This window comes from Rutidosis leptorrhynchoides, chromosome 1, assembly GCF_046630445.1.
Source record: "Rutidosis leptorrhynchoides isolate AG116_Rl617_1_P2 chromosome 1, CSIRO_AGI_Rlap_v1, whole genome shotgun sequence".
Lineage (NCBI taxonomy): Eukaryota > Viridiplantae > Streptophyta > Magnoliopsida > Asterales > Asteraceae > Rutidosis > Rutidosis leptorrhynchoides.
Window position 1 is genome coordinate 149,904,641 of NC_092333.1, and position 13,605 is coordinate 149,918,245.

Sequence of the window (13,605 nt, forward strand, 5' to 3'; positions counted from 1 at the left end):
ACCACGGTCCAGTAATTCTTGTAACTGGCTTTGTAACTCTTTCATCTCAGATGGTGCAAGTCTATATGGAGCACGAGCCACTGGTGCAGCTCCCGGTACTAGATCTATTTGAAATTCTACAGATCTAAATGGAGGTAATCCTGGTAACTCTTCTGGAAATACTTCAGGAAAATCTCTTGCCACAGGCACGTTGTTGATGCTCTTCACTTTTTCCTTCGTTTCGACTTTATTAACATATGCTAAGATAGCATAGCACCCTTTCTTCAAGCACTTTTGAACTTTCAGATAACTAATGAGTTTTAGCTTTGAGTTACCCTTCTCTCCATAAATCATTACTGGCGTTTTATCCTTACGAGGAATGCAAATTGCCTTCTTGGCGCACACAACTTCAGCTCCTATTTTAGACATCCAGTCCATGCCGACTATTACATCAAAACTTCCTAATTCTACGGGTATCAAATCAATCTTAAATGTTTCTCCGGCTAAATTTATTTTACAATCACGGCAAATTTTATCGGCTTTAATTAGTTTACCATTAGCTAACTCAATCATGTACTTAGCATCTAGAGGTAACGATGAACAATTCAATTTAGCGTAAAAGTCTCTACTCACGTAACTTCTATCGGCACCAGTATCAAATATAATAGATGCGGATAAGTTATTAATGGTAAACGTACCCGTAACAAGCTCCGAGTCTTCACACGCCTCTCTAGTATTAATAACAAATGCTCTTCCACGTGCAGATCCATTATTCTTCTCTGGATTCGGACACTGGCTCTTATAATGACCCTGTTTCTCACACCCATAACAAGTAACAGTGGCCAAGGTAGTTCTATTTGCATTGGTGGCAGGAGTCTTGGTACCGTTTGTATTTGTAGCAGGAACCCTACAATCTTCAGCAAGATGACCTTTTCGATTACAATTGTTGCACACCACATTACAATAACCAGAGTGATGTTTGTGGCATCTGTTACATAAAGGATTTCGTCCTTTGTAACCTGAGTTTGAACCGCTACCCGCACCTTGTGTGGTTTCTTGTTTCTTGTTGGATTGTTGATGATTACCTTCCCGCTTTCTTTTGTTTCCCGACGTCTTGACATCGGTGTTCTTATCCAGAATAATCTGGTCCATCAATTCGTTCGCCATGGTGATAGCTTCATGAATAGTCTTGGGTTTGGATGCTGTAACATTTGCCTTGACCTTTTTAGGCAAACCGTCTTTGTACAGTTCAATCTTCCGTTCTTCGGTTGGTATCAATTCGGGACATAGCAAAGCTAATTCCATGAATCGCTGATTGTAGTTGGTGAGTTCAATACCAACAGCTTTCAAGCTTCGTAATTCAGCTTCCAACTTCCTAACCTCGTTCCTTGGACAATATTCGTTGATTAGCATTGTTTTGAATTCTTCCCAAGGAGTATCATAAGCTACATCTCCTCCTACGGCCTTCACATAGTTTTTCCACCACGTGAGTGCACTATCTTGTAGGGTGCACGATGCATACTTGGTCATGTCCTTCTCAATACAACCACTGATTTTAAACACAGACTCAATCTTTTCGATCCACCGGGTTAAACCGACCGGTCCTTCTGTTCCACTGAATGATGAGGGCTTGCAACCTTGAAAAGTTTTGTAAGTGCACCCCACACGAGGATTTGGGTTAACTGCAGCACCTCTTGCAGCCTCGACCCATAATATTCTGTCGTTCACTCGCTGATTGATGAGTTCCTGGATTTCTTGTTCCGTCATTCGGTTCAATCGCGCCATAATCTTCAATAAGAATGAAAAAATAATTATTCACATGGAATATTATAGATGTAGTATGTATTTACAGTACATCGTAGCTTATTAATAATATGAACCAGTTATTATTATAAAAGCCTTTTCTTCTTATTAGCGTTTTATAATTATATCTAGGGTAGTACATACCCGTTAAAGTTCATACTTAATAGCTTAGTACGAAAATCAATTACTACCACCCAAATAATACTTAACCATGGAAAATTATTGCATTTCACACTTCACTATTTTACATATGCTTATCTTACATCAAACATTAAGCAAACCACACTAGTAATATTATACAAAACATTATATGATCCCATGGTTTAAAACAACAGCGCATCATTTAACCCAAAGCGTTTGTGTTCAAAGAAATCGCTTAAAGGTTATCCTGGTTGTCTCCCTGCGTTTTGGCTGAGGAACCGGAAAACTGGATGTCGGGATAGAACTAATAGGAATAGCGGGAATAGGTGTGGAAGTTTCTGGTGGAGTTGGTGCCACAACATCCTCTCTAGACTCGGGATTTAGATTTTCCATTTCAGTAGCCTTTCGTTTCTTTCCTCGTACGAACTTGTCTTTCGTAATTTCCTGTATTTCTTCCTCCTCAGGATCACTTTCCGGTTCCTCTTCAATTGATTCATCCGAAACTTGTGAGTCTTCCCCAAAGGTGTCGTTTTCATCATCGGATAGATTAATGACTGGAACACCATCTGAAGAGTCTGCTTCGGAGTCGCTGAATGTGATAATAAGTTCTAAGCCAGACATCTATCACATAACAACTAGCACGTTAATACCACATAATATTTACATATTAATTTTTAACCAACAAGGATAAGTAATAGTTTTCGAAATCAAACACGGTCAAAGTCCAGACTCACTAATGCATCCTAACAAACTCGATAAGACACACTAATGCAAATTCTCTGGTTCTCTAAGACCAATGCTCTGATACCACATGTCATAACCCGACCTTAACCATAAGGACGAATACAATAACATATGATTTCATCGCGAGGTATTGACCTCTATATGCGACATTTTTCAAAAACTGCATTCGTTTTTACAATACAAACCATAGCTTTTATTACAAATACAATGTTTAAACAACTTAATAATGATTATCGTTTAGCGATAATCTTAGACTTACAAACTTTACATGTGATAATAACAATACGACCTCCAACATATTTTACATTACAAATCCTCCGATATGCAGTTTTATTTTTGACACAAATATGCATACTCAAGATCTTGCTTAAATTCAACATGTTGCAGCGAAAGCTTTTAGTTATCACCTGAGAATAAACATGCTTAAAACGTCAACATAAAGTTGGTGAGATATAGGTTTAATGCCGGCAGCGTTATAAATATAGATCACAAGATTTCATATATAAACGTTTTAATAAAAATATTCTAAGTTGTTGAGCACTTGATAACCATACTTAACATTTAATCAACGTCGCATATTCCCTTTATTATGAAATCTTACTACACCGTACCAAGTGTAGTTACCAAAACGAAGTACTGTGCAACCGTTGAATACTGGTCGTCCAGTCCGGTTGGGGTTGTCAAGCCCGATAGATCTATCAACAGGATTCGCATTTACAATACCTCATGTAAATAATAGTTACCAAGTTACAGGGAAGTATGCCAGTGGTACAACTCAACGTAGAATATATATTTTTAATCACTTGTGTCCATAACGTAAATCATAAAATGCATGTATTCTCATCCCGAAATATTTAGAGTTTAAAAGTGGGACTATATACTCACCTTTTCCTTGAAGGTATTTAACTCGACTTGGTCTCCGATAGATATCACGAACCTAACCATATATATAATATATCAACATATTTTCTTTTCAAGTAATCGTTACATATATATATATATACTTATAATACTTTTATATTTTCTTAGTCCGTAGTTAGCAGTCTGTTGTTAATGGTCCACAATTAGTTGCTCAATAAAATAAATAAAGACCCCATCGTATTCGTATTGATCAGAATTAATCTCGACCCATGGTACCATGTTGTCAAATGACGTGTTGCGTACATAAAGTACCGTGTTGTCAGATGACGTGTTGCGTACAATCATGAGGTCTTATGATTAATTTTCTCGTGTTGTTTACGGGTGGTCCTGGAATATATAAAATCAAATCATAAGTAAATATATATTAAATATTATGTTAATTAGCCAAGATATGATTAATCCGATTTTGTCATAATATGATATATTACAGGTTTTGAAATCATTCAAACTATGTTCTTGTTGTTAAAAATTTTATAACACAAAATAAGATAGCTATATAAATATGAATTGAATAAGATTATGAATAAGGTTACTACCTCAAGTTACTTGGATAAAGCTACTGGAAAAGATAGAAAATAATCTTGATCAAACTTTCTTATGATGATTATAGGTTGTTCATGAAGCTAGTTCTTCATGAGTATTTGCTGAGATTATGAAGAACACTTAGAGTTCCTAAGAGTGTTTTTTTGGTTAGAGAAAGATGGTTGTAAGAATGAAATGAAAAACTAAGGTGATGGTGATACTTATAGGACAGTCTGGTTGTTGAGGGAACAAGGACAAATTATTGCGTTGAATTTTTGAGTAATAATGTATGCTAGCTTACAAATAAGATTCCCTCTTATCTAGGACAGATCTAAAGCTGATAAGGATATTGATTTGATGTGTATTTACCAATAGTAAATACGTATGGATGATGAGTATGGTACGGTAAAAGAAACTCAAAATCGGGCTTTTATTTTGGGTCCAACCGGGCCAAAAATAAAATTTTATTTTGGCTCTGCCCCTTGGACCCCGCCAGCGGTTGCCACCCCTTGGACCCCGCTTATCGAGGGCGCTACCCCCGAACCCCCGTCATAATCAAGATAAGTTCAAACAAGTGTGCACTCCACACTTCCCCAAACTTGTTCGATATTTATCAAGATTATTTTGGTTACAAATTAATCCCATTACACTTAAATCATATTGGTGACATAAATCACAACACATTATAGATTGTAAGTATATATGTCAAAGAACGTTACATATAGTTATCGTTTTGAAAACTTAAGTTAGTGGTCTCAAAGTATACTTATAACTCATTGTTGTTAGTTCACAATGAAATGTTAAACCATCCTTAAATCATGTTAAATATGTATAGATATGTACATATACATAATCGTATAATTTTCGTGTGTTATATAGTTCGTGATATCATCGGTCAAATTGGACGGTCAAACGTTGTGTAAAACTCTTTTCAAAAATATAAGTCTCAACAGTTTGAATTGCTTATCATGTTGGTAAGGTTTAATTTGTGTAAATATTAATCTCATAAGTATAGAACGATCGGAAAATTCCGGGTCGTTACAAAACTAAATCTCATTAGTTGCATGAAAGCGCAAAAGATCATGAAGAAAGGACGCCTTGCTGTTTTGGCACATGTGAAAACGTTAGAAACTGAGGAGAAGAGCGTGGATGACGTACGAATTGTGAACGAATTTTCCGATGTCTTTCCGGAAGAATTGCCTGGATTACCTCCACCGAGAGCAGTAGAGTTTCAGATCGATTTAGTACCAGGAGCTGCACCCGTAGCTCGCGCACCTTATCGACTCGCACCTTCCGAAATGCAAGAGTTGCAGAGCCAATTACAAGAACTGCTAGACCGTAGATTTATTCAACCAAGTTTCTCGCCTTGGGGCGCACCTGTTTTATTTGTGAAGAAGAAGGACGAATCATTCCGCATGTGTATCGACTACCGCGAACTCAACAAATTGAAGATCAAGAATCGGTATCCTCTTCTCCGAATTGACGATCTTTTTGATCAACTACAAGGATCGAGCGTTTACTCTAAGATCGATTTGCGATCCGGTTATCACCAGTTGAGGGTGAAAGAGAGCGACGTGATGAAGACTGCATTCAGAACCCGTTATGGTCATTATGAGTTTCTCATGATGCCATTCGGTTTAACCAACGCACCTGCCGTGTTTATGGATCTCATGAATCGTGCCTGTAAGCCATACATGGATAAGTTCGTTATCGTCTTCATAGATGATATCCTCATCTACTCCAAGAGCGAAGAAGAGCATGACCAACATCTTCGATTAGTGCTTGAACTCTTGAGACAAGAGCAACTTTATGTGAAATTCTCCAAGTGTGAATTTTGGTTGAAGGAAGTCCAATTTCTGGGTCATGTTGTGAGCGACCAGGGTATCAAAGTTGATCTCGCCAAGATTGAAGCTATCAGCAAGTGGGAGACCCCCACTACTCCAACTCATATCCGCCAATTTTTAGGTCTCGCCAGTTACTACCGAAGATTTATTGAGGGTTTCTCTCTAATTGCGCGTCCTTTGACCGCGCTGACTCACAAAGGGAAGAAATTCAATTGGGAACCCGAACAAGAATCTGCATTTCAAACCTTGAAGAAGAAGTTAACCACCGCACCTATCTTATCACTTCCTGAAGGCAGTGACGATTTCGTCATTTATTGCGATGCTTCGAAAAGTGGTTTTGGTTGTATACTGATGCAACGAACAAAGGTTATCACTTACGCTTCCCGACAACTGAAGATTCACGAACGAAATTACACAACGCATGATCTCGAGCTTGGAGCCGTTGTCTTTGCATTAAAACTGTGGAGACACTATCTTTATGGAAATAAGAGCACTATTTTCACCGATCATAAAAGCCTCCAACACATCTTCGATCAGAAGCAACTGAATATGAGACAGCTTCGATGGATTGAAACGTTGAATGACTATGATTGTGAACTTCATTATCACCCTGGCAAGGCCAATGTTGTGGCTGACGCTTTGAGCTGAAAGGATAGGATGGCACCTCTTCGTGTTCGGGCACTGAACATCACCATTCATTCGAACCTCAACAGCCAGATCCGAGCAGCCCAAGATGAGGCTCTTAAGGAGGAGAATATATCTCAGGAATACTTGAACATTCTCGTTTCTCGATTTGAAGTTAAGGAGACTGGACTCCGATGCCATGCTGGAAGAATTTGGGTACCTCGTTATGGAGATCTACGGAACCTTATACTAGATGAAGCCCACGAGTCGAGATATTCGATTCACCCTGGAGCGGGCAAAATGTACCACGATCTTAAGGAACAGTACTGGTGGCCTAATCTTAAGAAAGACGTTGCAACTTATGTTGGTAAGTGTTTGACTTGCTCGAAAGTTAAGGTCGAGCATCAGAGGCCCTCTGGATTACTTCAACAACTAGAAATCCCACAATGGAAGTGGGAAAGGATAACAATGGATTTTATTACTAAGCTACCGAAGACGGTGGGCGGATACGATACCATCTGGGTTATCGTTGACCGTCTTACCAAATCTGCACACTTCCTAGCTATGAAGGAAACGGATACGATGGAGAGACTCGCTCAACTATACATCAAAGAGGTTGTATCTCATCATGGTGTACCTTTATCGATCATCTCAGATCGCGATCCCCGTTTTGCTTCTAGATTTTGGCGTTCTTTGCAAGAAGCCTTGATAACTAGTCTCGACATGAGTACTGCTTATCACCCACAGACCGATGGACAAAGCGAATGTACGATTCAGACTTTAGAAGACATGTTGCTTGCATGTGTCATTAATTTTGGAAAGGATTAGGAAAGTCATTTGCCGCTAGCCAAATTCTCTTACAACAACAGTTATCACTCGAGTATTAATGCCATACCTTTTGAAGCGTTGTATGGCCGCAAGTGCCGATCTCCTATTTGTTGGGCCGAGGTAGGCGAAACGCAAATCACCGGACCCGAGATAGTCCATGAAATAACTGAGAAGATTGTCCAAATTCAAGCAAGACTTAAGACGGCCCGTGATCGTCAAAAGAGTTATGTCGACCTTAAACGTAAAGACTTTGAATTCAACGTGGGTGACCGTGTAATGTTGAAGGTCGCACCTTGGAAGGGTGTGATCCGTTTTGGAAAATGCGGGAAGTTAAACCCGCGATACATTGGTGCTTTTGAAATCTTGGAGCGTGTTGGACCTGTTGCTTACTGTTTGGATCTTCCAACTCAATTGAGCTCAGTTCATCCTACCTTTCATGTATCGAATTTGAAGAAGTGTCTTGCCGAACCGGAACATGTCATACTGATGTTATGCGAGGTGTATATGAAATAGTGTATATTTTACTAGGAAAAACTATTAAATACGATACATTTTTACACCAGTTATTTATTTATTTACAGATGGGATATACCTAAACCTTGCTACAACACTATAGGCAGTGTACCTAATCGTAGAGTAGTATAGTTTTTAGTAAGTCCGGTTCGTTCCACAGGGAGACGACTTATTCTACACTATATTTTTAAACAATTATATTTGTACAAAATATATATAATTATATATAGTAATAATATAAAAAGGGGGTTTACCGTTTAATGACCGGTTTGTCGAATTTATATTTTAAGTCACAATTAAAACCTAGTGAAAAATATAAATGACGATAATTTAAGTGCGATAATTAAAAGTGCAATAAAATATGAAATAAAGGAATTATGCTTATTTAAACATCCGTAATCATGATGTTTGACGTGTTGATTTTAGTTTATTCCTATGGGTTAATTGTCCTTTGTCCTGGATTATTTAATATGTCCGTCTGGTTTTTATCCACAACAGTCCATCAGTCATAAATATAAAATGCGCGTGTCCTCGTCAAATTATCCTTATACCCGAAGTCAAATATTCCAACTAATTGGGGACTTAAACGGTAACAAGGTCTTAATACTTTGTTTAATAATTACACCAGGATATCGACTGCATGTAACCCAAGGTTTTAATACTTTGTTAACAATTACGCCAAGTGTCCTTGTTCATAATTCACCCCTGTTTTAATAAGTCTATTAACTATTAATCCATTCCCGTGTCCGGTTAAATGAACGATTATTCGTACATATAAATATCCCGCCCATCGTGTCCGATCGAGTGTATATGGTTATTTATAGGTACGTCCAATTGTAAATCTTTATATTAAAATTAACAAACTATCATTTAGTTAAACAAATATAAAGCCCATTAATAGCCCATGGTCTAATTTCCACAAGTGTCATTCTTTTGTCCAAACCCCAATTATGGTACAAAGCCCAATTACCCAATTTTAGTATTTTAGCCCAACATCATGATTACTTCGACTTAAATAAGCATAATAATAACTTAAGTACGAGACATTAATTTAAAAAGGAGAACATAGCTTACATTGATTATTTATCGCGTAGTGTTACACGGACAGAGCTTCGACTTTAAAACCCGTAAAATAACCCAAAACTAATCTAATATAAAACTACACTATACTATATAAATATATATATATATATATATATATATATATATATATATATATATTATTATTACAGAGGAGTATTATTATTATTCTTTTTTATGGCCAAAACTTGTTGCCTTTTATAGATGTGGTCTGATCCTGAGGCCCATGCGATCGCATGGGTTCTCAGTGTTAATCTCATGCGATCGCATGGCCAGTCTGGCCATGCCCAATTGCTTTGTTTTCTAGCTTGTCGACGTTATATTTAATTATATAATATAATATATATAATTTTATATAATTATATATATATTATATTATATTCTTGTGCATAGTAGACTCATAATTTTTGGTCCGTTGCGTCGGGCGTTGATAGTTGGCTCAGGTCCCGGTTCCGGATTTTTGAACGTCCTTTCGTATAATTTAATATCTTGTACTTTGCGTTCTGAAACTTGTACTTTTGTCATTTTTAGACGTTTCTCATCAATAAATTGAACCACTTGGATTTGTATCTTGTACATTTGAGCTTTTTGGTCATTTGCGTCTTCAAATCGTCGTTTTCGCCTTTTATCTTCGCACTTATTTAATAATAACGATTACAACTTACAATAGGACAATTACAACTAAATAATTTACATATTGGGAGGATATTGCTACTAAATATATGTTCATTTGGAGCACTATCAAATATCCCCACACTTGAACGTTGCTTGTCCTCAAGCAATACAGAACTTGAAATAATATAATTCATCACACGAATCACTTCTTTATTCTTCACACTTTGTACATCAGTGATTTTGATACGACGGTATAAACAATGATAGTAACGATGTGGTTTACAGTCCCACTTGACAATAAAAATTTAGATCCTTAAGGAAATTGGATCTTTATGAAAACATTTGATCTTTAGAAAATTCATTCTAGCTTTTACCCTAGATAAGTTTTCCGGAATAACCCTTCACCGGTGTTTGTAAAATGTTTTTGTGGGTTTGGTGGGTTTTAGATTTGAAAATTTTAGCTCAAAACTTATGGTTTTGTGTCACCCACTTGCTAACCTTGTATTAGGAAAGCAACACATCCAGTTTACTTGTCCTGTATATTACCTTTCGGCAAAATACCGTCCGGTTGTAAAGGAAAGCGATGAACAAGTAACTGTTAAGGTAATGTCTAATGACGTGCAGTTAATCATGGTCCAAAAATGTGTCGGATGCTATTACTATCCTTTGAAGGAGCAATAGTAAAGATCATCCTATAATTTTTTCGGTCTGGCACAAGGTCCTGTCTCTGACCATGCTATGCAACCACCGTTCTTACGGTTGACACCCGAATTGGTTCAGGTGACCTAATGAATTCCAGGTGAATTCCTAGGATTTTACGTTCAATGGTAATGAACGCATTGAAAATGGGTTTTCAGAAAACAAATCGGTTTTAATTTGATCAAAATATTTTCTCGTTCAAGCTCGAGTTTAGATATCATCGAATTCCATGAGTTTGTAATTCTCAATCTTTAAAGTCAATCTCAAGGATTGAGTAATATCAGTCTTAAAAGCTGATTTTTAATCTTTAAGGAGATTATCCTTTCTGGGGGTCTGATTCATTAGTCTTATCAAGCTAATTTGCACGGCGCCCTCCCCATTTTACGAGACAGATCCTCTCATGGTTAGGATAAGTCTGACCACATGGCGACCCTGTTTGATGCTGAGGTCCGTGGATTTCCTGCTGATTTTAGAGATGACTTTTCTAGATTTTTCGTCAACCTACAGCTGGTCTGGAAGACAACTTCTTGACCTAAATCAAGAAGCACGTGTCTTTTTCCGGAAGACTTTACTTCCTTTTAATGATGGAATTGATTCATCGTGTACATCCATCTTTCTTTCAAATATATTATAGTAAATTGGGTAAAACTGATTAAAATCGTCCAAAACAAAAGTACCTGCAATAACTTTACAGAAACATGTGATAGATAGTTTTTTATTTGAATAACTAGGTACATTCTCCCCACACTTAGTTTCTTTCTTTGCCTTTTTATTCTTAAATAAATTCAAGCATTTTAGGGTGTTTCTCAATTTATGTCCTTTCCGAGGTAACGATAATTTCGGTATTAACACCTAATTTTCACCGTTCATAAATATATATAAACATGATTTTAAATTCATTTAGTTGAAAATTTTTCAAATTTTCATAAAATTTGGCAAATAAACCAAGTATAAACCCGAGAGAATTTATAACCCTTCCCCACACTTGAGATCATGCAATGCCCTCATTTGCATGAAATCAGACTATAATTATAAATTCATGAGGGTGATTAGTTCCATAGATTTGTAGGATGATAGATGGTGCACCTCATCGTTCATTCCTTCTTGTTTTATCACACATGCTTTTTTTTCAAAAACGGTTGCTTTTCTGAACTATTTGCTAATATTTGAAAATGCGTCTTTTACCCTTACTTTTTATGCATGTTTATTTAACGAGTTATGCACTAACCCGAACCCCTAATTTAACGTTAAGTGGGGTTAGACTTCCCCACACTTAGCTGTCGACATGTGAAGTCGGTAGAATAAGTTCCACAAATTAAAATAGTGAGCCAGTTATTTACATCTCGGGTGGTGTATAATATATCAATGGGTTTAAAGTTTAGACTCACCCGATCGTCACTACTTAATTCTTTTTTAAGTGTAGCTTTTAGTAAATGGATATGTCTCTTTTCTGGTTCTTAGTTAAATGGATCGATATACACCGACATACTTATTTCTATAGGGTGGATAATTCCTAACATTTCCTTCCGTTCATTCTCGGGATCAAAGGTTTCACCTCTATTACCCAATTGGGTAAAATTCGAGGTGTCATTATCTATTACAGCCTGTAGTTCATCTTCAGTAGATGACTCGTCTATTGAGAATATTGGGTTGGAAGGTTGTGGAATGGTGAATTTCGGGATCGAAGTAGATTCTTCTTCTTTAACGGTACTTATCGGTTCCATCACTTTGGTCTCGGGGGTAAAATTTTCAACGTTATCGTTTTCCCAAGAGTACCAATTTGTCACCCTTACTTCTTCTTCATTCATTGATTGATCGATGATTTCGTTGGTAGAGGCTAATGTGTCGATATGTTGTGAAATTGTTAAAGCTGAATAAAAAGTATCATCGGGATAGTTGGTGATTTCGGAGCTCTCGAATTCAACAAAATTCGATGATATGAGATTTTCTTGTACATGACTCCTCAGATCAACAGGTGTGTAGTCTGATAGAGTTTCAGCTTGCCTATTTACAAACTTTCTCATTTGTTCATTTTGAGCATCAAGTTCTTCGAGTTTGATTTTCATATAATCTAAAGAATTTTCAGACACATAATTTTCCTCGTCTTCTGGTTGTTGAGTTTGGAAATATTCTTGGGAATAATCCCAATTTGAATTGTATTCCTCATAATCATTCCATTCAGGTTCCACGGGTGCGTAATTTTCCATAGGAACATAATAATAACATTCCCATGTTGAATGATAATCTCCACAGATTTCACAACCAGTTATTGTTTCGCCATTCGTGATCCAAGATTGACCGAACGAATTGTCATCAACACCCGTTTGAGAGTATTGATTAAATTGATTTCGAATGTCATAAAGAGTTTTCAAAATATTCTCGAGATTTTCCATAATGCGTTTTTTTTTTACCAAATTTTAGCTACAATGTGGTGCATTTACTTAATTATCCTATTAGTTATAAAAATAAAAATTATATAAGTTATCAAATTAATAGACTTTTCTGATTTTGCCCACGTTTCGAATAGCCAATAGATGCAGCAGGGAGCCAGAACCCTTTAAATCGGAAGCTCACAACTCAGCCACTAACAAATCCAACTATTACTACGAACCAGAAAATTTGGATGTCTATCAATTTAACCGCTTAAAATAATTTTTTCGTTTTTGAAATTTTAGAGAAGAAATAGAAAATTCTATGGCCTAAAAACTAGATCGTCGAGAAATAAGAAAGAAAAAGAAGCGCGCCGAAAAACGTCGAAAAATAAAAATAAGAAAGAAAAACGTCGAAACTTAAAAGGTACTAAAATTTATAAACAGCGTCGCAAAATTCTAAAGCACCTAAATCTTAATCTAAAGAAAAGGCACTTAAGGGATTTTACGGCAAAACCTAAAAATCTAGAAATATAAAATAAGCTACGGCAAAATACTAGTCTTAAAACTAATTACGAACGAAAAAAATACAAATATTACGAATAAACGATAAAAATAAAAATTGTAATTAAAATGATAAAAATATAAATTTTATAAGAATATTATTTTTATATTATATATTTTATAAAAGTATTAATTTTTTTATAATTATAAAACTAATTAAAAGTTAAATTACAAATTAAATTAAAACTAAAACTAAATATTATTATAAATAACCCTAAATAATAATAATAATAAATAATACCCCGTAATAAATGCTGAAATAGGGTTTCTGGCGTGTCAGATCAGGCCATGCGATCGCATGGCTTTACAACACCCGGCTCATGCGATCGCATGGGTCTGGGTTCCAGTTTTTTTTTATT